Here is a 24,472-nt window from a genome sequence, read left to right as displayed (position 1 = left end):
GGACAACTAGCAGCACCAGCTGTCACACAAGCTGCTGGCTCTTGGCTCTCCAATTGCTCGTGCAGAAGGAGAGCGCTGTGTTTGCCTTCGCTGCTCCTCTCAACAGGGCAGTGTGATCAACTCCTTCCCTTCCCTGCCAGGATGAATCTTCAGCCTGTGCTGCCACCTGCTCCAGTTCTCAACAATTATCCCGCTCACAGTACATCAGGCCCATTGTGCCTTCACCCCAGGTTGGGCTGACAGCCTGGATTTAAGGCAATTCTGTGCAGAAAACAAGGTTTGATCTGGAAACCCCAGAAGAGTTGTTTCTGCATTCCTGGACTCCAGTACCCTGAACTCAGGTTAATGCCCCATTTCAAGTCACTTCCAAATCACCCCCTCCAGCACTTCTAACCAAGGACTGCAAGCAGGCAAAGAAGTGTTATATTTGCAAAACAATGAAACAAAATAAAAGTTCCACCAACCAAGTCTAAGGAGGGAAAAAATATGTTAGAGTAGAAAAAAAGCCAAAACAACCTAGCTAGTCTTTTTAACCATGCTGTTAATGGAATGGCAATGCAAGCTTATGTGTGCTATTTGCGACAAAAAAAGAATAACTTAACAGGGAATTGCTTTTCCATTATAACTTTGAAAAAACAGCTAAGTAGAAATGTATTTCCCTGCAAAACGTTATCAAACATTTATGCTTTTACAGCTCTGCTCTTGTCAAACAATACAGAGCAGCATTCCCAAGTTCCATTTGATGGAGAAAAGCACGCTGTATAGATTGGCCTCAACAGGAAAAATTAATGATATCATTGTAATTAATAAAACATTCACTAAAATCAAAATGTAAAATGGCTGCAATTTAATATAGCCATGCTAATATCTCTGCATTTATTCAATTCCTTTGGTATGAGACTCTGTCAGAATTTTAATGATGTAGACCATAGTAATCAAATAGACAAATGCAGAAAAATGACACTTTTCTCTAAGCAGTCACTTTCTCATTCTAAGAAGGTTCTTTGTAATAGAGTCAGGTCTACAGATTGAAAATCTAATGAAAACACTCTTTTTAGAGTCTCTAATTCTCAATTGAACAAATGTTAGTGTTTATCAAAACAGAAGAAATCTACTGATATACTTTAACCTGGAAGATAAAAAATTCAGAGTAGTAATGCATATACATTGGAGACATCATAAATAAAAGAACGTATTTTTCTCTTTTACCCTGAGTACCATTGACAAAACCACTCAGAGATTTGGGAATTCAGCTGGCTTGTGAAACGCTAAAATTTCCTTCTGATGCATTCATGAAAAGAGTATTTCTTTCTAAATGGGTAATCTTCTTGAGTTTCTGCAAAAGCTACTTTTCTGCATTCCTATCAGTTACCAAGTCACTAATGCTATTTCAATGCTTATCACGTTGAAGATGAGCCCAGCAATGGATGCCGAGTAATTTCTGGTGCCTAATGCTCACCCCTGGTGGTGTCACAGCATTGGGAATGATGCCAGACAGGATTTCCTGTGGGAAGAAGTCAGTCCAGGACAGGACAAGGCAGCAGCAAGGCTCAGAGGAGCCCAGGTGAACGCGCAGCTCCCAGCAGCGTCCCTGGCCAGCAGGCAGGTTTGTGTCACCCTGAGCTCTCCAGGAGGCCAAGTGAGTGACTGCAGCCCCAATTAGAGGCTATAAACCTTAATTGCCTTGGGCAGCTGACACAGACTAGCTCAAAGGAGAGAAACTCCAACCTCTCTCTACTACTGTGCATATTCCTTTGGCTTGCTGAAGCTTGGCCAGAGCATTCCTTCTTTTACCCTGGCCCTGCACATGCACATATTAGTGCATATTGTCCCTTCTGTTGGATTTTTCCATGAACAAATATGGCTGGGAAGCATGGATTCAAATTTTCTCTTCTGTACCATTGTAGCCAAGAAGAGAACATAACCCAGAAGCTGCATATGGGAAGGATAACACTGTCATGGACAGAAAAAACAGGCAAGACCATTTCTCACCTTCATAGAAGCAAATAACCATGATCCAGAGCCTCTTCTTGAGATTCTTTTCTATTTCTGAGACAAAGCCAAGAATCTGAGCCAAAGTTTAAGATACAGCAAAAAGCAATTATGTTGAGCTTATGAAGCTTCGTTCCTTTTTTATAACTGTTACACAGACAGATGTGCCAATGACACAGCTCGTGAAGAAGGAATGAGAGATGTTGTCAGTTCCCTAGAAGTCCTGCATACAGAAGATCACTGCATACAATCATACTTAAATCCTCACAAAAGGAAGTATGAGATCAGAAGGCTTAGTCCCTAAACTCTGCTGAAGAAAATCAAGTTGCCAGTATGACCACTAGACCACTAGCAATTACTTGGCTTTCGATCAATAGACAACCTTGGTACTTATCTGATCACTGGCAATGTTTAGTGAAACGGACCAAATTCAGGCACAAACATCTGACATACAGGGAATCATTTATTATAGGCACTAATAGTATTGTTTTCCTAACAAAATCTGATTTGATTTTCATTATATCCATTATAGAATAATCCTGTGAACACAGAGCAGCAGTTTGGTGGGTTTATGTAACTCATTACATGTGATTTGCTCTAATCTTTCTCCAACCCAACTACATCATTGAGAGGTTGTGATTTCAGTGGGGAAGAAAGACTATGAAATGCCTTCAGACAAGACCTCCAAAGTGTGTTATCACAACAAGAACAAAACACTACCAATAAGAGATTCGCTTTAATTACACTTTAGTTTGATGTCTAAAAACCATAAAAATATTGGTGTAATACTGACAATTTTCTGAAGAGTTCTGCATTTGATTGAATTAAAAAAAAATTGTAAAATAAGGTTGTATCATGTAGTGAGCTAAGGGTGAAAAGCTTTAAACCTTAGGCTTCCTACTAAAAAAAGTCTCAAACATTTGCACACAACATGATCCATCATGTCTGCACAAGTGCAGGAATTACTTAAATGTCTCTAACAGAAGGGCAATTTAAAGGGAATTGTGTTTGACTACTCTTCCTCCATTAGAGCCCAGCATGAATTTTAACTTTTATCCAATGCCTGATTTGTTTTAATGCTGAATGATTCATGATGCAGCATAAGTTTGTGTCAGGAAAGCAGGACCCTTTTTTATTGCTGTGACTTGACAACTTAACCAGGATAAGCCAGGATAGTTTGAACATGTTTGCGGTTTTGGGTTTTTCCCCCTGCTGTTCTAAATGAAAATCTGATATCAATAATTTGAACCTAGGAAGCATTTAATTTTTAATACTGAATATCAATGCATAGTTTTTAAACTATCATTCTGCACTACAAGGTGCCCATGCATTATTGTCTTGCTTTGGGATCATTGAAATCTAAAGCTGTCTGTAAACTGGAACAGCAAACAGACTGTATTCTGCATACTTTTACACATAAAAAAACCAATCCATCTTTTACACTGGTTTCACAGATTAGCACAGTTTAGTAATGCAGAGCAAGAACCATCTTTACAGGAAAACAAGATATTTCTCAATATTTGGTAGCTGTCATATCCTAGATCCATGGCTTTACGGTGATGTCAGCCAGATCCTATATACCAGTTTGGATTAAAATGTTTTCCATAGGCTTTTTTTCATTGCAGTACTTACTTAAATAGCAAAAGTGACTTAGCTCTATAGGCATCAGTCAACAGCTTTCCAATTGCAGCATTCATATTCTCAGAATAAGTTGTAGCCAGCAGTTTTAAACTGACTTCACTCTTTCAGGGACCTCATCTTGCTGCACGTGCAAAAATATCTCTTTTGAAAACCTCTAGGTCAAGAGGGTAATTATGCAAGACAGTAATTTGTGAAAATATTAGAGCATAATGCTACTTAATAGTTGGAAAAAACGGCTAAGCTTGCCAATCTTTCAAGTCCAAGGGGCCAGATATGGCAGGGTGAGATTTGTTATATGTACACTAGCTGCCTCAACAAAGCCACACAGACTTCTTAAAATGGAGAGGGATAAATACCCTCAGAAGGTGATTCCTTCTATTTGCATTTTTAGTAGAAACATAGACTTCAGCAAGCTAAAACTGGATCAGAGTCATCTCATTAACAAGTAGATTACAGGACTGGAATTATATAGTCAGAACTTCAATTTACCTAAAAATTCCCTCTCTCCCTCTCCTCTGTCTACAAAAATACCTGTTTGTAATGGAGTATCCCTGGAAAATGGATTATATTCTTTTCTCATTAGGATCTAGACCATAACAGACATTCTTTCTTTCCCTAAACAGGAAAAGTAAGTCCGCAACATTTAATTACCAGCAGACAGGTTTGTATTCTGGATCATGTGAAGTGTGAGGCAGAACAATTTTTGCTGAAATAACTTTGTTGTTGTGCAGAGGTCCTTTTTGAAATTACAGAAAAAACCTGATGTTGACTACATCCACACACAGGTGAAGGCATGACCAGGAGAACAAATTTTCCAGTCCATTGTTCAGACAGCAGAAGACCTGGAAGCCGCCAGTGCTGTCAGGTTTTTCTAGGGACGCCAAGTGCAACATGCTCACAAAATGAGCCCAAAGCCTTCCTCTCCCACAGACCGAGCTGCTACCTGCCCACCTTCCACATGCTGCTGCTGTTGTGGACAACCTCTGAGGATGAAGATGATATCAGCACCTTTCCAAGGAAAAGCCTTCCAATGCCTGCACATGTGATGGCGTCACCAAGGCTGGTGCATTTACAGCATTCTCCTGAGACTTCTTAAACAGCTCCCAAGATCAGTCAGCACAGTAAAAACCCACATTAAGAGGTTAAATTACAGGAAGCATTCTTTCACTTCTCATTGCTAACTGAGAAATAGTTATATGTAACCATTGCTTGAAGAGATAGAGGAAAACTCGTGCAATATTTTCTCTCAGCATCTTGCATAAACAGGTCAACCTCCAAGACAGTCTGAAGTTATTGGTAGAGCAAAGTAGCATCATTGCTGGCTTATTCACATCAAGATGGACATTTTAATCTAGCATTCCACAATCCTAGCAGGATGCACTTATTCTATCTGCTGGTTCAAGGCCAACACCAAATAGCTGTTTTGCACATACACAGGATTTTGGGGTTTTTTTTTGCTGGATATGGAAATTCTTTGCTCACCTGCAAAGGGATGAAGAAAAATAACAGAGGTTCATTTCCATTTGCAAAATATTGACAAATATTTTTAATAAAATTTTTTCCTCACTTAATAAAACCTTTCCAGCTTCTTCTAGTATAAATTCTAGTATAAAAACCTCCACAGATATTTGCTCCTTTTGCCTAGGGTACTTCTGCATGCAGCAGTTAACCTACAGATGAATAAATGCCATAAAAAACCTTAAAAATATCTGTACTGTACTGGTTCTGATGCTATACTATTTCTATATTCTACAGAAATTATGTCCAGAGTATTGCATGGCAAATGCACAGAACTACATGGTCTTCCCTATGGTATGGTCAATTGCTATGTGTTGGAAGTTTTCTCAGGGGACGTTGCTGGGGACAGAGACCATTATTTCATGCTTGTCTTGAAATCACCCATTGTCTTGCTGGGGTTGCTGTTGGCCAGATACCAATTTCTCTGGCAGGAGTAATTTGGGAATTGATCTACCAGTAAAAGAGATGTTAAGGGACTGGTGCTAAAGGCTGTATTAATACTAATAAGGAACACACACTAAAGCCTATCCATCTTCTGGCCTTTAAAATAAGCAATGTGGGATAGACTTTGCTGATATCTTTCTCTAAGTCAAATACATTCACATTTTGCTATTGGAAATTATCTCCAGACTCTATTAATGCACTTGAACTGAGGTTCAGGGTTCAATGCCTGGATGGCTACTGATCAGTCTGGATCAAACCTGGGGTGAGGAGTCTGCCAATGATTAACTGTATAAGTAATTAAGGCTATCATTTGTCCTTTGGTTTGCTGGTTCACCACTACCAATTCAGCCCCAGGAAACTGGGCAGAGCCATGGCCTTTTGAAACCAATCTGAGAAGCCTGGCAGGCTTACATCACACATGTAACACATGGAGTTTCATATCTGGTAGGACACGCAAGGTAAATTGATGTTCTTCGTGAAGAGTCAAAATCATTGTTTAGATCCAGTGTAGTATTTGTCATTCTCATAATCTGTATTGCTTTTGTCTCCTTGGAAACAGAGATATGCTTCCTCACTTTTCATCTAAAGGCCACACAGTTACCAGAGATGTTACTTACTTAGAGGAGAATTGAAACACATATTTTAATAAGTCATCTTCTAAAGTGATACAACTCTCACTCCATTTCTTCAGCTCCAACTTCAAAACTACAGTGCAGGTGCACAGATGTGGACACAGCCACACATTAGACAAAACCCCATCTATTTCACAGTCAGAACCTCTTAGATGATTCTCCAGTTCCTGCAGCTGGTTATCCACTGCTGATAACTTCAGACAGGCCTGTGAGCTTTCTACCAGTGTGTAGCAGAAGAAAATAGGAATGTCCAAGCTGTTCAAGGTCAGAAGTCTACACTGTTTTATACACTTCTCAAAGACAGACCACTCTGTCCTCACAACTTAGCCTGAAACACCTTCTGTGATTGCTGAGAAATTCCCTGAGCAAAACCACCCTCTTAGAGCAGCTTTCCCTTCACTCAGTGTTTGCTAACACTCATTTGAATGCAAAGTGACTATTCAGTTCAACCGTGTTTACAACTCTTATGATTCTTTATTTATGAGCATTCATTCAAATAGGGCTTTGTTCACATAAATGCTTGCTGAAGGGCTATTTTTCATATGAATACCTGCACTCAGAAAGAAACAAAGGTGTTCTCTCAGAGCAAAAACAATTGCTACCTGTTGGTATTTGTTGGTTCTTACATATTCTAAAAGCTCCCACCATGCATTTTACAAAACAATATCTGGAAATTAGATGGCCAGTCACATGCAGAACCAGAATGTCACTGGATTCTGGCACTTCTGCTTTGACTGAGTACTATCTCATGACCAGCTCTATTGATTACAGTGGAACAATTCAAAATGAGGAATTATTCCACCAGGTAAAGCCACAGAATCCAGCCCAAACCAGAAAATAACTGTAGACTGCATGCAAACAGCAGCAACTCATGCTCTGTATCAAATACTTAAGGACAGAGGAGTTTGGGGGTTTTTGTTCTGTTGTTTTGGTTTGTTTTATTCCCAGAGTAATGAGAATTCCTTCTCATTTTCAAAGCATTTTCTATGCAGCAGCAAAGCATTCACAAAAAATTTGTCTGCCATAAATAACATCACAAGCTCTGTTATCCTTCCTTTTTCTTCCCCAAGAGACAGCAATCCTTAAAACACCAATGTCACCTTCTGCCATACTAAAGTTTGTATGAAGCTGAAAGCATGTTGTTGTTAAGCAAAGGATGCAAGTGAGTAAATGACAGGATCTGAGGCGTAACCTGTTGTAAAATCTCATTCTATGGTGGAAGAAATCCAGGGTCTGTAAATAAGTAGGGCATCTGCAACCCCTTACTTCAGCTTTTTTCCCTACACAACATCCCACTGCAAAGGCTCCAGACTACTTTTTCTTACAGACCAAATAGTTTGCATATAAAAAAGATTGGGTTAAGAAAAAGTCAGTTTGGCACTTTGGGAATATTTTTCACTTCATAACTTGGAGCCAAGTAAATAAAATTTTATTTCCAATCTTGTTTTTCTGGTACTGGAGAATAAGATTATAAATTCCTTTTCTGAGCGCCTGTCTTCCTGTCCCACAGCCTTCTGGTGCTCTTGCAGCCTCACTTTGCAGTCCTGTTCACCTCCAGCTGCTCCTGCTTGCATCCAGTGAGCAGACAGTGACTGCACATGAGCAGCTACACCTACTCATCCCTACAGCTCAAGAATGTTCTGTCCTTTCTTCCCATACAGATTTCCTATTTTTCCTTTCTAGAGCCTTTCTCAGTGCTCAGTGGAGTGAGTCACTTCCCAAGACACTTCCTGCTCTTCCTCCCAGGTGAGCATGCTTGTGCTCCCCACCCTGCCTGTACCTCACAATAGGATACATCATGTTGAGACACACATGAGATTACGAGATAATTCCAACACAGTCACAAAAGCATGGAAAACTAGGAAGAGTTAGAATTTTGCTGATTCCTCTAAAATAGTAAAATATCATCAGTTTTTAAAGCTATGCTTTATCACATTCCCCACATGATCATAATTAAATGGATGGATGTGCCTGTGTTTGATACAGAAGATAAAGCTTAATTATTGTTTTGTGCTAAGAAAAACATCATTGGGGGGTGGGGGGCACACGATAGGTGCAAGTATGGTAGTGAATTTCAGCTTTCTAAAAGCATAATTCTAGCCCCCTGCGGTTGCCAGATAACGTTTCTGAAGTTGTGGAGATATTAAAAGGGTGGCAGTTCATTATGAAGCCATTTATATTTTGTCAGACTGTTAACAAGATTTGTGTTATCTGTACTATGCAACAGGAAGGCTGCTGCAGAATCTATAATAACTTCTTGCTATGCATGCCAAATTGTTGGTGCAATTGGCAAACACAGGAAAGGAATCAGAAGATTATATTAGTAACAGCCTACATGAGTTGAGAGCCAAGTTACCCATCCCTCTTTGTGCTGTTGCTTGATTAAATTCATACATCATTAACCCATCAAATATTCAAATTATCACATTCTTCAATATTATACTAAATTCCTGGAGTCAACAGAAGTCAAGGTACATGTACTTCTGATTCTAAACGCGAATTTTTTTTTTTTTAGTGCATTAGCACACTTTGATCTACATATATTTAACCAACAATTCCCTGCATGACAATGAAAATGTATTAAAAATTACAGTCTACTATTACTACTGTCTATACCTACACATGCACTGGTTCATATAGTGTCATCTCAAGAATAACTGTTTTAGCCATTCTTCTCTTGCTGCTTTCTCTCCAATATAGCTTCTGAAAGACATCATTTGTCACCAACTTCCACTGTCTGCAGTCATTATTTGAAGTGTAAGTGCATCACAGTGAGACCCTTCAGAAGGTGATAGCATATCAACAGGGAGGGAATATATTGATAGCCAGAGAAATTGAAACTTAAAGCTAAATAGAGCTGACAAGTCATTGCTAAAATTATTTAACCCTTTTTGAAAGAGGGATCTTGTAAATCTGATATCCTGACACTGAGCACTATCACATAAAGGCACTTAGAGAAATGTTGTGTTTCTTATACATCTTTTGCTTTCAAAGTGCCATCTTTTAGGATTTTAAAAATCATGCTAAATATGGTTTAGGATACTCAGCACTTTCCAATATTTATCTCATAGAAGGAAAGTTAAAAACTTTGCATGCTAACTTTCCAATTTAATGGCACAAATTAACTTAACCAAGAGAGACAGGCACAGAACATAGGTACAAGGGATTTTCCAGAATTAAACATAATAATCAGTCAAATTACGCATGAGGACTTTATTTACAATTCCCAAGACAAAAAATAAGGTGATATGAGTTAAAAGATGAAAGTTACTAACTTAGAGGTAAGTTGAATGTGGAGGCCATCCATCCCTCCTAGATATCCTGTTCCAGACAAAGGAGACAATGTTGAGCTACTGCTAGTTAGAGATTTTCACCTCCAACAAGAGGTGCGATATCTCCAAAAGGACTGAAAGAAATGCCAGATCCACAGCACTCATGCCTATGCTGAGCAGATTTAATAGCTTGGAATCGATTCCAGATAGATTATGTCATTAACAAAAATGCAACTTATAGCCAAGACAGGGAGACACAGGCACTCTGTCACAGCTGCACACAGGCTAGAAGAACCTCTGAGAGACACTTGGTGGTAGGACAGGTGACAGTCAAATGATATAATCTGAAGAAGAGCATCCTGACCACAGCCATCCTCCTGTGCTCCTCAGGCTGTCAGTCGTTGACATCTACTGGTTTGTAGTCAGACAGCTTTCCCACAGAGACTCCAAGTTTAGCAAAATCAACTACTTTACTGCCAACCTGATCACCAGTCTCATCAGACCTTTGTGCTCCTGAGGATCTGATTTTTATACATTCACCATGCACAGAATTGACCAAGAACCATCATTGCTCTTCCCTGTATCTGCCATGCCATTCCACTAGCTTAAGTGCCCCTTCTGAATTTCCACCAACCACTCCTAAGGAAGCATTTTAAACTTTTGGAGGTGTGCAACATACAGATCAACAACAAAACAAAAAAAAATGGGGTTTGCACCAAAATAATCACTTAATTATAGCTGGGCTACTTGTTAATTCCCAGTTTCACATAGAAGATTTTTTTAAAACATAATATTGAAATTCACTGTGCTAAAGGGAATGGAGATATTAAAAAAAAAAGGTTTTCCTAGTATTTAAAAAGTATGTTATATATTCCAAAACCCAGCAATCAAACTCTCATATATACATAAAGAAGTATTGGTCTAATAAATCCCCAACATCTTGCCTCAAAATGTAACTAGAAACAGCAATTAAGAAGCTGTCTACATCACCACTCAATATGACACTGCCACAGTGACATTTGAAGATTTAGTTGAAACATGTACATTCTATAATTATTGTTGACTTTCTGAATACACTCTTGATCAAAATCTTGATTTGAATTATTTATCGAAGGCAGTGAATAGCCCAACGTCAAAGCTAAATGGAGATTCTGTTTCTAGGCTTTAGTCTTTTTACAACTCAGATTAGAGTTAAAAATTCCTATAAAGGCCTAATAAAGTCCTATAAATGCCTGAAAATGAACATACCATGGTATGCTTGACCCAGAGGTCCTTGTTCCTTTAAAGATGAAGTATGTTGCTTTTTCAGCAACCTGGATTGATGTAGTTGTATTGGAGTTTCCTAGAAATTTTCACAAGCTGCAAAATACCTGTGGGAGGTCCTTTTTCTTTTCCCAGCAAAGAGCTAGAGAATGTTTTGCTTTGAAACTTTCTTCCTACCCATCTTTATACATTCACACTCACAAGTTTAGAACCTAAATCATTAATTTTCTTCTGGTAGTCTTCATTTGTATGAAGCTTAGATAACTTATTAAAAAATTCAGATCTGCTTGAGAAAATTGTATTTTAAATTTAAAGTCGCTAAGAAGTTTTTAGTAATTTCATTTTTCTGGTACAGCTGTAGAAATACAACTTAGTTTTCCACACCAGTTAGTTATGGTTAATATAAAGTATATATTAGGATATTGCTTTCATATGTGAAGGTAAAAAGTGCCTAAACCAATGAATTGTGGATGTCACTGGTTAGCTGTGCTGGTAGAAGCCATAAAAAACCCAAACCTAAGACTAGCATGCTGCTGAAACTCAACTTTCAGTAAAGACCATTTTCAGTAAAGACCAATTATTTTCATGATTAACAGGCAAAAAATATAATAAAAAAGGTTCAGAACCCCCTAGAAGGAAGGATTGCATTACTCAATATTTTCTTGCACAACAACTACAGACTTTGAGTAACATGATTACAGTAACTTTAAAAATACTGATCACAGATCCATCACTCTCTCTAGCATGTGCTAGGCTCACAGGATAACCTTCTGTTTTGTTGTTTTTGTAGGTTCTGTTCTGTGAAGGATGTCATTGTCTAAGAAAACTTGATACAAACCCTAGATGTCTAAGTTTTTGACTGGGCATTCAGTACAGCAGAAGCTTTCCTCTTTAATTTAAGGAGGTTTCTCTTAGTTTGTAACCAGAAGGTAATTTTAAAAGCTCATATTTTCAAAAAGGAAGAAAAATGTGAATGATAGTTATCAATGAAAAATGGGGACTTGAGACTTGAATGAAGTCCCCAAAATAAAAAGCACAAACTAATGATCCTGTGCACTTTCTTTAGATACTACTGGCAGATTTCCTGTAGTTGAGTGTGTACAATAACATTTAAATTCCTCATTCCATATCCACATAAGCAGATAATACTTTCCCATCTAAGAAATGATGAATTAATGGTATGGAAAAACATACCATTAAAATCACACCATTCTCACTAATCAATCTCACTTGATTAATGAGAATGGTGTGATTTTAATGGTGTGTTTTTCAAAGGCATTTTTCACGGTCACTATTCAAATCTACAGATTTTTCAGGACTGCTGACAATGGCCTGCAAAGGAAGCATTCCTAGGGATTTAGATTATATACAGTAATTATCATGAAAAGAAGTAAGCTATCACAAATCCCTGCCAGCCCATCTATTCACATGCCTTCATTTATTACATGTACTGTGCCTTATCAGGTGCCCATTTGTAAACTATACAGAATTTTGAATACAGTACTGTCTAGATCTTGAGCGTATATTTTGTTGCTCATTCATTAAAGAATAAGATGGATGAGAGTGAATCCATAGACTGCGCTCCTATCTACTCTTAGGATTTGTGTTTTGACAGATGAATGAGGTGTAAAGGTTGTGAAATGGAAGGAACACTCTTCAGTAATCCGTTAACACGCAGGGATTATGCCTTCCCCAAGCAAGTGAAATGACAAGTGTGTACTTACTTTACTCAATGACAAGAAATAGAACTGACCTCAAACATGTTCCCTCCTTCATGTTTTTCCTACCCCAAGACAAGCTGAGTGGACTGGTATATTAACCAAAAATCAGGTTCAATTGCTTTAGGTACCCAAAGTATATGTAATAATCATGTTTATCTTCATCAACAACGTGACATCCGAGATCATCCTTGATCACAAAAATGCCAGCTTGAATGACATTCACTGTGAAATGCACATTAACAAAATAATAATTTGTTGTTTAAAAAATTAAGTAGAAAGTGCTGAGCATGCCAGTGTTAAATTTCTTTTGTGAAAATCTAGCAAACAGACTGACCCTGGTTTTGCAACTTCTCTGCAAATGTGTCATTTAAAAATATAGTTGGTATATCTTTGGATACAAATTGAAGTAGAAAACTATTTCATCACAGTTTTTGCACTATTACCCAGGTTATAGCTTGAGTATTTTCCAGTACAATTTTAACAGAGAGAGAAAATTGAAATATATACATCATAATCACACCAGAAGTTTTTGAAAACATGACAAGGTGTGGTTGAGGGGCTAGGAAGGCAATGACTTCATCTCCTGAAGTAAAACTGAGGATTCAAAGTCTGTTGCTCAACCCCAAATAAGCAGTCAGTATTTGGAGGAGGAAGACAAGATTTTGACAAACAAGTTGCTCTAGCAAGAGAGCTTTTGGGGGGAGAAAAAAAGGTGAAGGTAGGGGTAAACTTCCTTAATTGCCCTCACAGGTTTAATCAGGCAAATTTTGCCACCTGTAAAGAAACTCATATTTGTTATGTCTATTAGGAAACAATTGTTTCCTAATAGACATAATAAATAGCCAGGGCTGATGAGGACTACTGGACTAGACATTAATAGGCTCAGCACACCCAGTGAGTCTTTGCTGGACAAGCAATTCCCAGACACATGGGATTGGTCTCCTTGGAGTGGGCTGACCTTTGATGTTGCTGAGTTGGCAACTTCCTAGTCTTAATTTTCTTTCTTAGGATTTTATGCCTTTTTATGTCAACATTTTTCCTCTTGAATCTTTGAACTGCTGCCCATCCCCACCTCAACAACCTTTCTTATCTCACATGGCTCCAGGCTACGTGCTTTCTCTCAGCTCTCTCACAACCTGGCAGTCTGCTTAGGAGTACACACCAAGTTTATGCAGCTATGCTGAATTAAATGGGACTGAGTTGCCTATGATCAAGGCCAAAGAGGAGAGTGACAACAGCCAGAGAACTCCAAGAATTTGTGCACATTTAATTAGGAATTCTTTGAGTATGAAGCAAGCAGAATATTAGGACATTAGAAAAAGTAAAAGAGGAAAAGTAGTCCCTGTGGATCTTGGCACAGGGGCTGTATATTCAGAGATCTTTCCCCTGCTCTCTTATGCTTAGTATCTTTCCGGAAGCTAAACCCACCGAGTAGTGACATGAGAATGTGAAGAAATCACAGGAGTAGAAGGCCTGCAGAGCCCTGACTGTGAACTCTGCTATGTGACAATAGCATCAGGTAATGGTCCAGTTACCACACAGTTCCCAGAGCATGTTTAAACAAACTAGACCAACACATCTCCCACATAGCCATAGAGTGGAACTGTGAGGACAAAGAAGGGCCACTTCCCAGAGTTACCTTCCCTACCAACCCTAGAATTACCATTGTTCTATCTCTGGTGTTTACAAGATACGCGGTGAGTAAAGGATTTGGTCCTTTGAAGAATAATGCTCACCAGGTGCCCTCAGATGCAAGATCTGATTCTCCCTGTCAGTGGGACCACCACATCTTATGTTTTGAGTGACAGTCTTACTCTTTGGTCCTGGCATAGAGACATGAAAAGGCAGTGCAAGAATAACATACAACATGCCCTGTTGATCCTCCCGCTGTTGAGACATGCAGCCCTGGTACACTGACACTCACCAAAAAAAAAAAAAGAAGGTTTAAAAGTTTATGCTAATTTACCCTTGTTGCCAAGAGCCTTCACACAGTAATCAGTAGACACACACAGACTCCTATGGTAAACCCTTCTTACTCATCCAACACACATACAGGATGCAAGTGTTGCTGTGGTAGAGTCACAGCAGCAGCACTAGGTCACCAAGAATTTCTCTGCCTTGAGGAAATTTGAGAGTTAATGGATCCTTCTGGACAATGGATATGGCTTTTGGACCATGAGTTATCCTCCTGCCACGCTGGCACTTTAACAGAATTGACCAGGAGCTGTTGAATTACTTTATACTTGAATGCATAAAAAAATTATATGCTCTTTTCTCAAATTACCATTTACAGCATCATTATTTTAAAAGACAACTTTTTGCTAATAATGTCTTCCAGAGAAGAAACTTAATAATAAAGTCTCTTCTGTTTTTCTGGTGTACTAATTTTTTTTTCATTTCTACATAATCAAAGTCTTCTAATTTATCCTCATTAAGACAGATTTTTAATTATAGTTCCATGCAAATACAGTTGCATGCACCCACTGCATTATAAATTTCACCCTAGGAACCTAAACTCTTTCATTATTTATGTAAGTAAGTTTTTATTTAAGTTCTAGAAAACTAATTACATTTTTAATTATGAATATCAATATTTTGTTTTTCATATGAATATACTGGAATTTCATCCAGTTATAAAATCTGCAAGCTACAATTAACACATGTATTTAATTCCAAAAATAAAGCTTGATGTGTTTCAGATTTTGTACAAGTTATAAAAGCTGATGTCCTGGACTAAGAAATTAGACTGCACTGCATTAATTATTTAGTTAATGATTTGCATTTCACAAGTAAAAATAGGTTCTTTTACTTTCTTCTCTCTTACCAGCTGTAGATGTTCTACTCAAATCTAGTGCCTCCCCTGACTAGTGAACAAAGTAAAATGAGTAACTCAGGAAGTATGTTAGTGGAACAGAGCTTAGCTTAAGTGCATCATAATTTTACAGAGCTGTAAACAACATTGCCATTCTTGCTCTCCTTTTTCTCAAGGTTAAACCCATGTGTCAGATTTCCTTGTTTGCTCAAAAGGAGCATTACACATCAGCACCCAGACTGATCTTCCTAGTTTTATTCAAGATCTGAAATAATACAAGACTCGTAATTTTATGCTGAGCTATGCCTAGCATTTAGCAGATTTTAATTAAACATCTTTTGAATTTTACTTTCTATATATAGAGTAATTCAGGTAAAAAAAAACTTAACATAAAAGCAGCTTGTCAAACCTACTTGAGATATGGCATTAGAGTGTGGTTCATTCAGTCAGTGCAGAAAAGTGAGGCAAGTCTAATTTACTATATGTTGACCAAGGAAAGAGCCAGGGTAATGGCTTTCTTTAGAATTTTGAGTTTAGCAAAATATAACAGTCACATATAGAAAATCAGAGTTTAATAACTAAAGATCTCCCAGTCAGATAATATCTGCACTCATCTGACTTCTAATTTTTCTTGTTCCAAAAATACGTGCAGGTATAAAAATGTAAATGTGGAGATTCCTGACAAACACCATACTACACAATTCCAATTAAAAAGGAAATTAAACTGTACATGAAGCAGAAGAAAATTCCTTGTGACATTATACTGGAGGGAATGATAAGAGAGCTACAATCACACTGCAGAAAGAGATGTAAGTTTTCTATTTTAAATGTGATGAGAATTAGACATTAAAATCTCAGAGATGAATGACAAAAAGAAAAAATTAGGCACACTCTAACATAACATTGAACTCTGTTATTGTATATGACTACAGTATTGCATACAAAAACTGAAGTGACCAATATGTAAGTAAATTGTGATTTACATGATTTACTGATTCAGTCTGTGTCCTTGGACAATTTGTTTAAGGACCAGTCTTCATAGAGTTTGAACATGTAAATGTGAACATGTACTTCTGCTTGCACATGTAACACAGCATGGAGGGTAAGCCTTCATAGGAAAATGACCAGTCATTCCCCTGAGTCCACTAAAAGTCCACTTGAAACAAATGTTGTAAAAACCCAGGATTGGTCATCCTACCTATTTTGCAGCAAAATCCAATCACGCAGGCAGACTGTGGTAATGAATACATTTAGTCAGCTTTCATTTGAAATGTTTCCATTTTATGTGGAATGTCATGAAACTTCCCTGATTAGATATTCCACAGTTCCTCCTTCTATTAAAAATAGCTGAGTATCTGATTATTCTTTTACTAGTTCTTCCTATGATCCAATTTTTTTCTATATATAGAGAGAAAGAAACCCATAGATACCCAGAATAACACCTGTGTGCAGCAGAACTTGGTATCAAAATATGTGGGATCTCAGCACCTCAGGATGGAGGTGCAGAGAGGCCGAGACCACCCTTGGGGGGCTCGGGAATCCTGGAATGTTGCCAGAAGTGTCTGGTGGCTGGACTTTGATCCTACACAGGAGATGAGACCTGTATGAGGACTGGGAGGAATTCACTGGGTGAATGGTGAAGGGATAAGTTAGTTAAAGTGTAAAACACAGGGTTTAGGATTTTGGTACAGGGGGGTCTAAAGAAGTAAGATGGAGGAATTGGGGCGTGTCCTGTCCTTCTTCTTCTTCTTCTTGGCCTCCATCTTCTGTGGTGGTGGTGGCACTTGGGGATTGGTTGTTACTAGAAGTGCACAGGTTAATAAGAGTAGAAAGTATTGGAGAAAAATGATAAATATTGTACACGTAACTTAGGGTATAAAGATAAGTGACCGCCCGGGGGCTTCGGGAGTGTGCCCATGGCTGACTTGCTGTGCAGACCTCTGTCGGGCTGAAAGAAAATCTTTTAGATAAACAATTAATAAACACCAAGACCGAGACAAGATCAGAAGTCTCTCCTCGTCCTTTGAAGCGTCGGCTCTCCAAGGCCATCCCTGGGCCTTTCCAGGCCACCAGAACAGCAACACAGAAAACCTAACAAAAATAGATTAAGCTGCTGATATCATGCCCAAAGAAAGGAAAAAAATTGATGATATGTGAGGTATTTCCCTGTCTTTTAAAAGTCTAAATACAAAGTATTATATGCATTATGTAGGTCTGCAGCTTCAATTGTTGTAGATCATACTTTATAAAAGGCCTTTAGACCCAATACAGGACTTTGAATGACAGAAACAGCATAAATATATTATACTACAGGGGACAAGTAAAGCTTAATATATTCAAACTATTGTAAAATTGCTAGAGCTAATAATACAGAAACAGTGGAAGAAAGATTTCTTTTCATCAGTTTGAAGGTAATGATGTCCATGAGTCATACCAGATGTACTGAGCCATGCCAGTCCAGTAGCTATAAAGTTTTTACTGACTCAAAAGATTACTGAGAAGGGTTGGTAACACCCATGGTGTCACTACTTGAATAGTATCTTTGCCAATAAGAATTTGGAGTTCACCCTCAGAAAATCTCTAGTTTTGCATTACATATATGCATATTTTACTTTCTATACTGTTAATTGAATGATAAAATGCTATAGTCTATTTCCTTTAACAAGCCCCACCTCTGGGATTAAGCTGGCATTAACTGTCAACTCTAAACCCATGAGCATCCTTCACTTCTGTGTCTACTGTCACAATATGATTCAGTCCAGCAGTGCTAATTGGGGCTGGACAGTGACAAGATATATCAGCACCTACCAGAATGTGATTTGGAGCACTGGAGCTGGTCTGGGCTCAGTGGAATTCAGCTCAGATATAAATTCTGACATGCATGTACATGAACAGGTACTAATGCTGATATGGGGTACGTGAATTGATTTTGACCACATATTTCACCTGTCAATACATTCTTCTATATAAGCTAATTAGATTCATTTTTTTTTTTCTGTGATTAAAGCACTGAGCTTAGAAACAGCAAATACAGATTATGGTCCAGACTCTGATAGAGGACATTTGAAAAAAATTGAAAGGTGAAGGCAAAAGGTTCTTAAAGAGCCCTTGTTAAACTAGACCCAGGGGTAGTCATTAAAGAATATTTCTCTTTGCCCAAATATAAATCAGTTATTAGGAAGGAAGTTTAGTGGCAGCAGAAGTAGAAAGCATTAAAAAAAGTAATGAATTTACAAGTTTACATTTGATGTGAAGAGCAATAGGTTCCACTGCAGGCTTACCTTAATATATGAGCATGCACAGTTCCTCCCAGCCTCTGCTGCTGCAAGGGTGGTGGGTTTGGATTAATGAATAGAAAGTCATTTGTTGCAATCATTAATATAGTTGTGTTATTTTGATGGCTTGATGAATAGAATTTAGATCAAAGCTGGGAATATCTCAACCTTTTTACACAGATGCATAAAAATTGATGGCATTTTATATGTGACACCATCTGCTTTTCATAGGTTTTGTCTTTTCTAGATGTTTTTGTTTTAATTTATTCTCCATGGGGAATTAATTTCTTTAATGTTGAGCTTGTTAATAAGAAGAAAAAATATCTCTGTATATATAATACAAATAAATCATACAATCAATTGTATAATATAGTTATGTGCATGGATTTTGTTTCTGTTGAGAATGTAAATACAAATGTGAAATAGCCTGATTTTCAGAAGCACCTAACACCCAAATGCCACTGCCTACTGAGGAAATTTTGGGCGGTTCCAAGGATCATTTCCTTCCTTGTAATAATCTGTGGGGAGATTATTGCTGTTATTGACATCATTCACCTTCTCTTTCAGCTCAGAATACACTTCCAACCTCACAGTCAATTTCTCTCTCATATTTCTGCCCACGGCAGCAGGCATTATTGCCTGATGGGAGCATTGTAATCAAACTACACCAGTGTCCTCCAAACCTTGAACCTGTGCCCAGGCTGTGAGTCTGGTGCCTCCACTAATTAACTACTCTAAATTTAGCTGTCAACTTTAATTAGGAAATCCATTGTCTCCAAATATGTGACCTGATAAAAGGAGACATGAGAAATGTCTAGGATCAGGACAGCGTGGAGCATCAGCTATGGGGTTTCCATGAGTTTCAGCCTCATATCTGTGACAATTAAGGACTCCCAGTCCCAGGTGGGATGGGGTGCAGCAGTGCCTTCCCACTTTTACAGGGCTTAAATCCCAACTTCTGTCAAGTTCCTTTCTGTTATCTCACCCTGTGAGGCTGCAGGAGGGAAAATGCAGAGGAAGGATGTGTGCAGGCATCTCTGCACTTTCTGTTAAGCACCCAGAGAAGGCAGCTGCCCAAGGTGTGTGCTCACACTGGGACCTAGGAGAAGCACTACACTTGTTAAATCTGAACTAGCTCAGGCACCATAGCATGGGCAGCATGTACTCCACAGCAGGATGCAAACAATGCATAAGATCCTAAGTCCCTGTGTTCTCTCCCACCCCAGCTGCTCCACCAATTCTCGAACAAGCCAACAGCACAGTAAAGCAGGCTGAGCTGTTATCAGATGCTGCTCCTGTTTCACTCTAGGACAATGTACCTTTACTACATTCATTCAAAAGGATGGAAACACCTTGGAAACAGAATTTGCAATATAAATATATTGATATTATATATATTTTCAATAGAAATATAATTTAAAATGTAACACAGTGAAATTTCATACATGGTTACTGCTGGGGAGATACAATGAAATTATAACAACACAACACGTCCACATTGTCATCTTATTGCAGGGGCTCCACACTTATCTTGTTGTCTCCTTATCACAAAAGTTTCATACCTTCTTGGTGTTTCTCATGGGCAATTCCTCCAAGCACTGACTCTTTCTTCCTCACAAAGCAACCAACAGACCCCAGTTCCCTTCTCAGCCAGCCCACTCTTTTATAGCACTCTTCTTCTCATTGGCTACAGCTGTAGCCTGTTAAAATCAGGCCTATTCCTAATCTTGGCTAATTGGCCCAGCTGCAACTCCTTAGGGGTAAGATTACTTTCTACACTACCTTTTTTTTCTTATATTCTATCCCCCTACCCGTACACCCAAAAGTATATGAGATATTAGGTAATTTTGCAGTGTCCTCATATTAAAAAAATGATTGATTGTGAAGATCTGATCCACATTGAGACATTTCTCAACTGATCAGCTGGTCATTTATCTAAATGTGGACTTTCTAGGTAGAATTATTAGATGTTTTCTATATAGTAGGAAGAAAAAGATCATGCCAAATTCTGTTTCTCAACTGCAAAACAAATTTTCCATGAAGCTCTGCAATAATTAGGATTATACTACTAGTTGACATATAATCTTAAATAAATTTATTTGGCAGTCAAAACAGTGGAAGTGTTTCAGTGAGGAACTTAAGTCTATAAATAGTGAAATGTAATTGTAATAATAGGAAATTAATTTTAACTTAAGCATAAAATAGTATATGTAGAGGGAAGTTAATTGGTTTTGATATGTCAATAGGCATCAGGGTAAAATGTGATCTTTCCCCTTGCAGAGGCAGCTCTAAGTGAGAGCTCGTTGCCAATGATCTCTAACACACAAGACAGATGTACCAGCTCACAGCCTAAGCACCCTCTATGTTCACAAACAAGCATTTTGGAGACAACCCCTCTCTGAGCCCCATCCCAGCCCTTTCCTCTCCATGTTCTCTTTCCATTCATTTCTGTTGCACCCCGGTTAATGAGGACTTCAGCAGCAGAAGCCAGTAATGCTTGAATGTGTTTTTCTCTCTCATAGCATGCTCCTCTTGTCCTGCTCTTATTATAGAGTAGCTTACAAATGTTTGAGACAGTAGAAAGTAATTAATGTATTTACTGGTTCAGAGTGTGAGGTCAGCTGTCTGGTATGATCTTCCTCAAATTACTTTGCATGTACCACGTGGTTTGCTGGTAGTCAGTAGTTTTCATCACCTAATTCTCATTAATTGCTCAATAAAATGTCCTTACCTGGGGTAACTGCAACCACTTTTAAACAGACCCATACACTCATATCTACTTGTACATAAAACAGAGTTTGTAGTATATTTTACTAGTTGACACATCTTAGATTCAAGCTGTGTTTGATTCTGATAAATGCAATGGATTTTTTCCATGGATACTCATTTATCTTCATCAATACATTCACATAATGGATTCCCACTGAAATCATTCTTCCCAGTGTATTTACAAAGGCTTCTCTCTATTCTCCATCTCTTTATGATGCCTGTAGCAATTAGATTTTCTTTCTCAAGGAAAATAAAAGTGTAGCTAATTTTCTCACACTTTTGCAGGGAGTTTCCTTCCTTGCTTACCACCAAAGTCATTTCACTCAAGTACACCAGAAATACAGTTGTCATTCCTTGAGTTCAGAGGTGAAAAGAACAATTAAACTGCAATTGTATGCTCATCTTGTTGCTGAGCAAGAGTCTTCTTATCTGGGACAATGGCTATTAAGAAAACAGTTTCTAGTGTTTAGTCACTGGGAGTTTTGACTTGGTGGCAATAAGAGTGAAAGGAAAAAATAATAAGACAGCAACTGATGTAACACCTTTTCAACTTCCCCTTCATCTAGAATTTACACAAGTGTTCCTGTAATTTATCTTCATTACTCTAACCTACTTACAACATGCTTCATATATTTAGACTTTTAGTCTACATGGCATTTTATATGATCTGTTTATCAAGCTTGCATTGAGGTTTAAGAGCTCAATGTTAACTCAAAAATCTAAAGTGTATATTGTCTACAAGACAAGAGAAAGGCACTTTCAGTAATATCCTATCTGTGTGTCTCCATATAGGTACTACTTGTTGCAAAAAGAGCTACAACGCAGGAGAAAAACAACCAGGCTAATAAGATATTTGTGGTGGGTTTTTTTTTTTGCACAAGGATATTAACTGAATTTTTTTATTTCATTGAAGGGCACTTCAACAGCCAAAATTATATTTAACTTCTAGAATGAGAGTTGAGTGTGATAGGTATTTTATTTTTAGTGTCTGCAGACCAAACATCAATCACTCTCTCCATGTTTGAAAAAAGATGAAAGAGCAAACAATAGAGCAGAAGGATTCTGAGGCTAAAACCTCTCAGATGTTTGTGAATATACAAGTCTGTAAATATTGATGATTCTTGGCAACAAAAAACATTCCTATCAATTTAGCTCCTGGGAGCAGGAAAATTAAGCCAAATTTCACAAGCCTTTCAGCATTAATTGAATAATGAGATCAATTAGCAATTACACTAAATTATTAAGTGAGTCTTATACATACCACCACATTATCTCATATATTCCTCCTTGTAGGCAACCCTTGCTAGGGTAATCAAGTATGAGCAGAGACAGAAGTGACTATTCTTAACATATAAGAAACCACAGAAATTGGATTTTGAGGGCAGGAAATTCATGAAACTAAAATGAGTTTCTTCCAGTAAAAGTTCATTATTTGCCTTACAAATCCTAGAGCTACTAGAGGAGTGAAAGCTTTGCTGTGCTCCCTGCATGACTGGTTGTAGTAGTCCAAATAATAGCAGCTTTACTCCTTCAAAGTTTGTGTTGGCAAGACTGGTGCTTTTGTCTGGATATGTTATATGGATGCAGATTTAGAGTTTGGATTTATGTGCAGTCCTGAGACACGTGTGTCTCGCAAAGGATGTTGGTTCCCCCTTCAGTGTCATGAGTGCACTTCACAGAGATCAGTGGGAGTGTAGGGCTGCCAGCTCTGTGGGGCTCTCACTTTGGCTGGAGGCTTTCTGGTCTCTCCACAAGGAAAATTCTCCAATCTGCCTTGCTTGCCTGTCTTTTTTTCTTCCTATGAAGGACAATCAAGCAGAATTCTTTTCATACAGAAGTACCCCTTCTCTCTGTGCCTGGCATGGACCAAGCTTCCCCCACAGTCTTCCCTTTTCCTCAGGCAATGAGTTCTTCTGCTCTGTGCTTGGGGTTGCAGCTTTCGTACTTTATTTTTCCTGGCAATGGGGAAAGGAGAAAACAACAAGAGAATATTTTGTTTGCTTGGACTCGTGAATCCAGTTGGTAGTACACTGAGGGAGGGAAAAAGATCTGAAGTCCATGGATAAAGAAGGAAAAACAGCCATCAGCTAAGGCAGATAGCAAGAGCACTAGCAAAACATTTGTGGTGATTTTGGACCACGACATCCTAATTCATGCTGATGTGGAACATTTTAAATAGTGAGAGAGATTTCAAAGATTGCAGAACAATGAATGTGTAATAGAGGAGGAAGAGGCCCTGGAGGGAAGCTGGAGTTAAATCATAACAAGGAATTTTTAGGCATAAACAGCAGCAGATGCTAAGGTCTTGTCTAGGAAGGAGTTTGGCCACTGCTGTAGCTTGTAACCAATATAAACTCTCCTGTGCAAATAGTGTGCTGTGCAGTTTGTTCTCTAGGTTGCACCAGGCTACTGTGAAATCAGAGCCAATTTCCAACCTAGAGAGGTTGGAAAGATCCATCCTAGGAGAGGATCACACTTGTGCCAATTACAAAGCATTTGCTTTTGTCCAAAAATCTTGCGAGATGGGCAATCATGATAAAGTGCTGAGAGCAGAATTAGCCTCCAAGAACAGAATGAATCAAATGCCTTAGTAAATAAATTTGCTGGACAACTACTGTTGTAAACAATATAGCAAGGGCTCTTTGAATTGGCATTAAACCCACACTAATTCTTTAAACTAGTCAAATTTAATTGCATATTGTACTTTATAATGAGAATAACTGTGCTTTCTTAATATGTACTGGGGGAGAGAGGGAGAAAATTCCTTCAGAACTTTCAATAAAGCATAACAGATGAGAATCAATGACATCTTGGAAATTCTTTCAGTGCATGCAGATAAGACTGGGAACTTAATGTGCCCTGTAACCATCAGCCAAAATAAGCCATTAGAAGTGCAAGCCATGTTACATGCCCCAGGAATCTGTAAGAAATCTATTGGCAGAAAAATATTCCCACTGAAGTTCTTGTTATTGATTTCCATGTTTCATTAAATGCATTAAAATTCTGCTGCCGGTAAGTGTTTCCCTATTGCTCTAATATGCACTCCATAAATTGTGACAGAAAACCACAGATTTGGAGTAACTCCACCTCTGCACTTGTGCAACACTTTGCACCTGGCCCTGCACCTCATTTG

General features: G+C 38.3%; 1 long non-coding RNA gene across 1 annotated transcript; it reads right to left on the bottom strand.

Annotated features, from left to right (window-relative positions):
- Window positions 1-2,204: 2,204 nt before the first annotated feature.
- On the bottom strand, window positions 2,205-20,199 carry LOC132078802 (uncharacterized). The gene is made up of 3 exons (XR_009419297.1): window positions 20,133-20,199; window positions 18,577-18,617; window positions 2,205-5,115 (listed from the first exon to the last, which is right to left on the bottom strand). It is a non-coding gene; the product is annotated as an uncharacterized LOC132078802 (long non-coding RNA).
- Between the last annotated feature and the right edge of the window lie 4,273 nt (window positions 20,200-24,472).

Source organism: Ammospiza nelsoni, chromosome 1 (genome assembly GCF_027579445.1).
Source record: "Ammospiza nelsoni isolate bAmmNel1 chromosome 1, bAmmNel1.pri, whole genome shotgun sequence".
Taxonomy (NCBI): domain Eukaryota; kingdom Metazoa; phylum Chordata; class Aves; order Passeriformes; family Passerellidae; genus Ammospiza; species Ammospiza nelsoni.
Note: the sequence above shows the minus strand (reverse complement) of the source record. Positions and strands in the feature narration are given on the sequence as shown.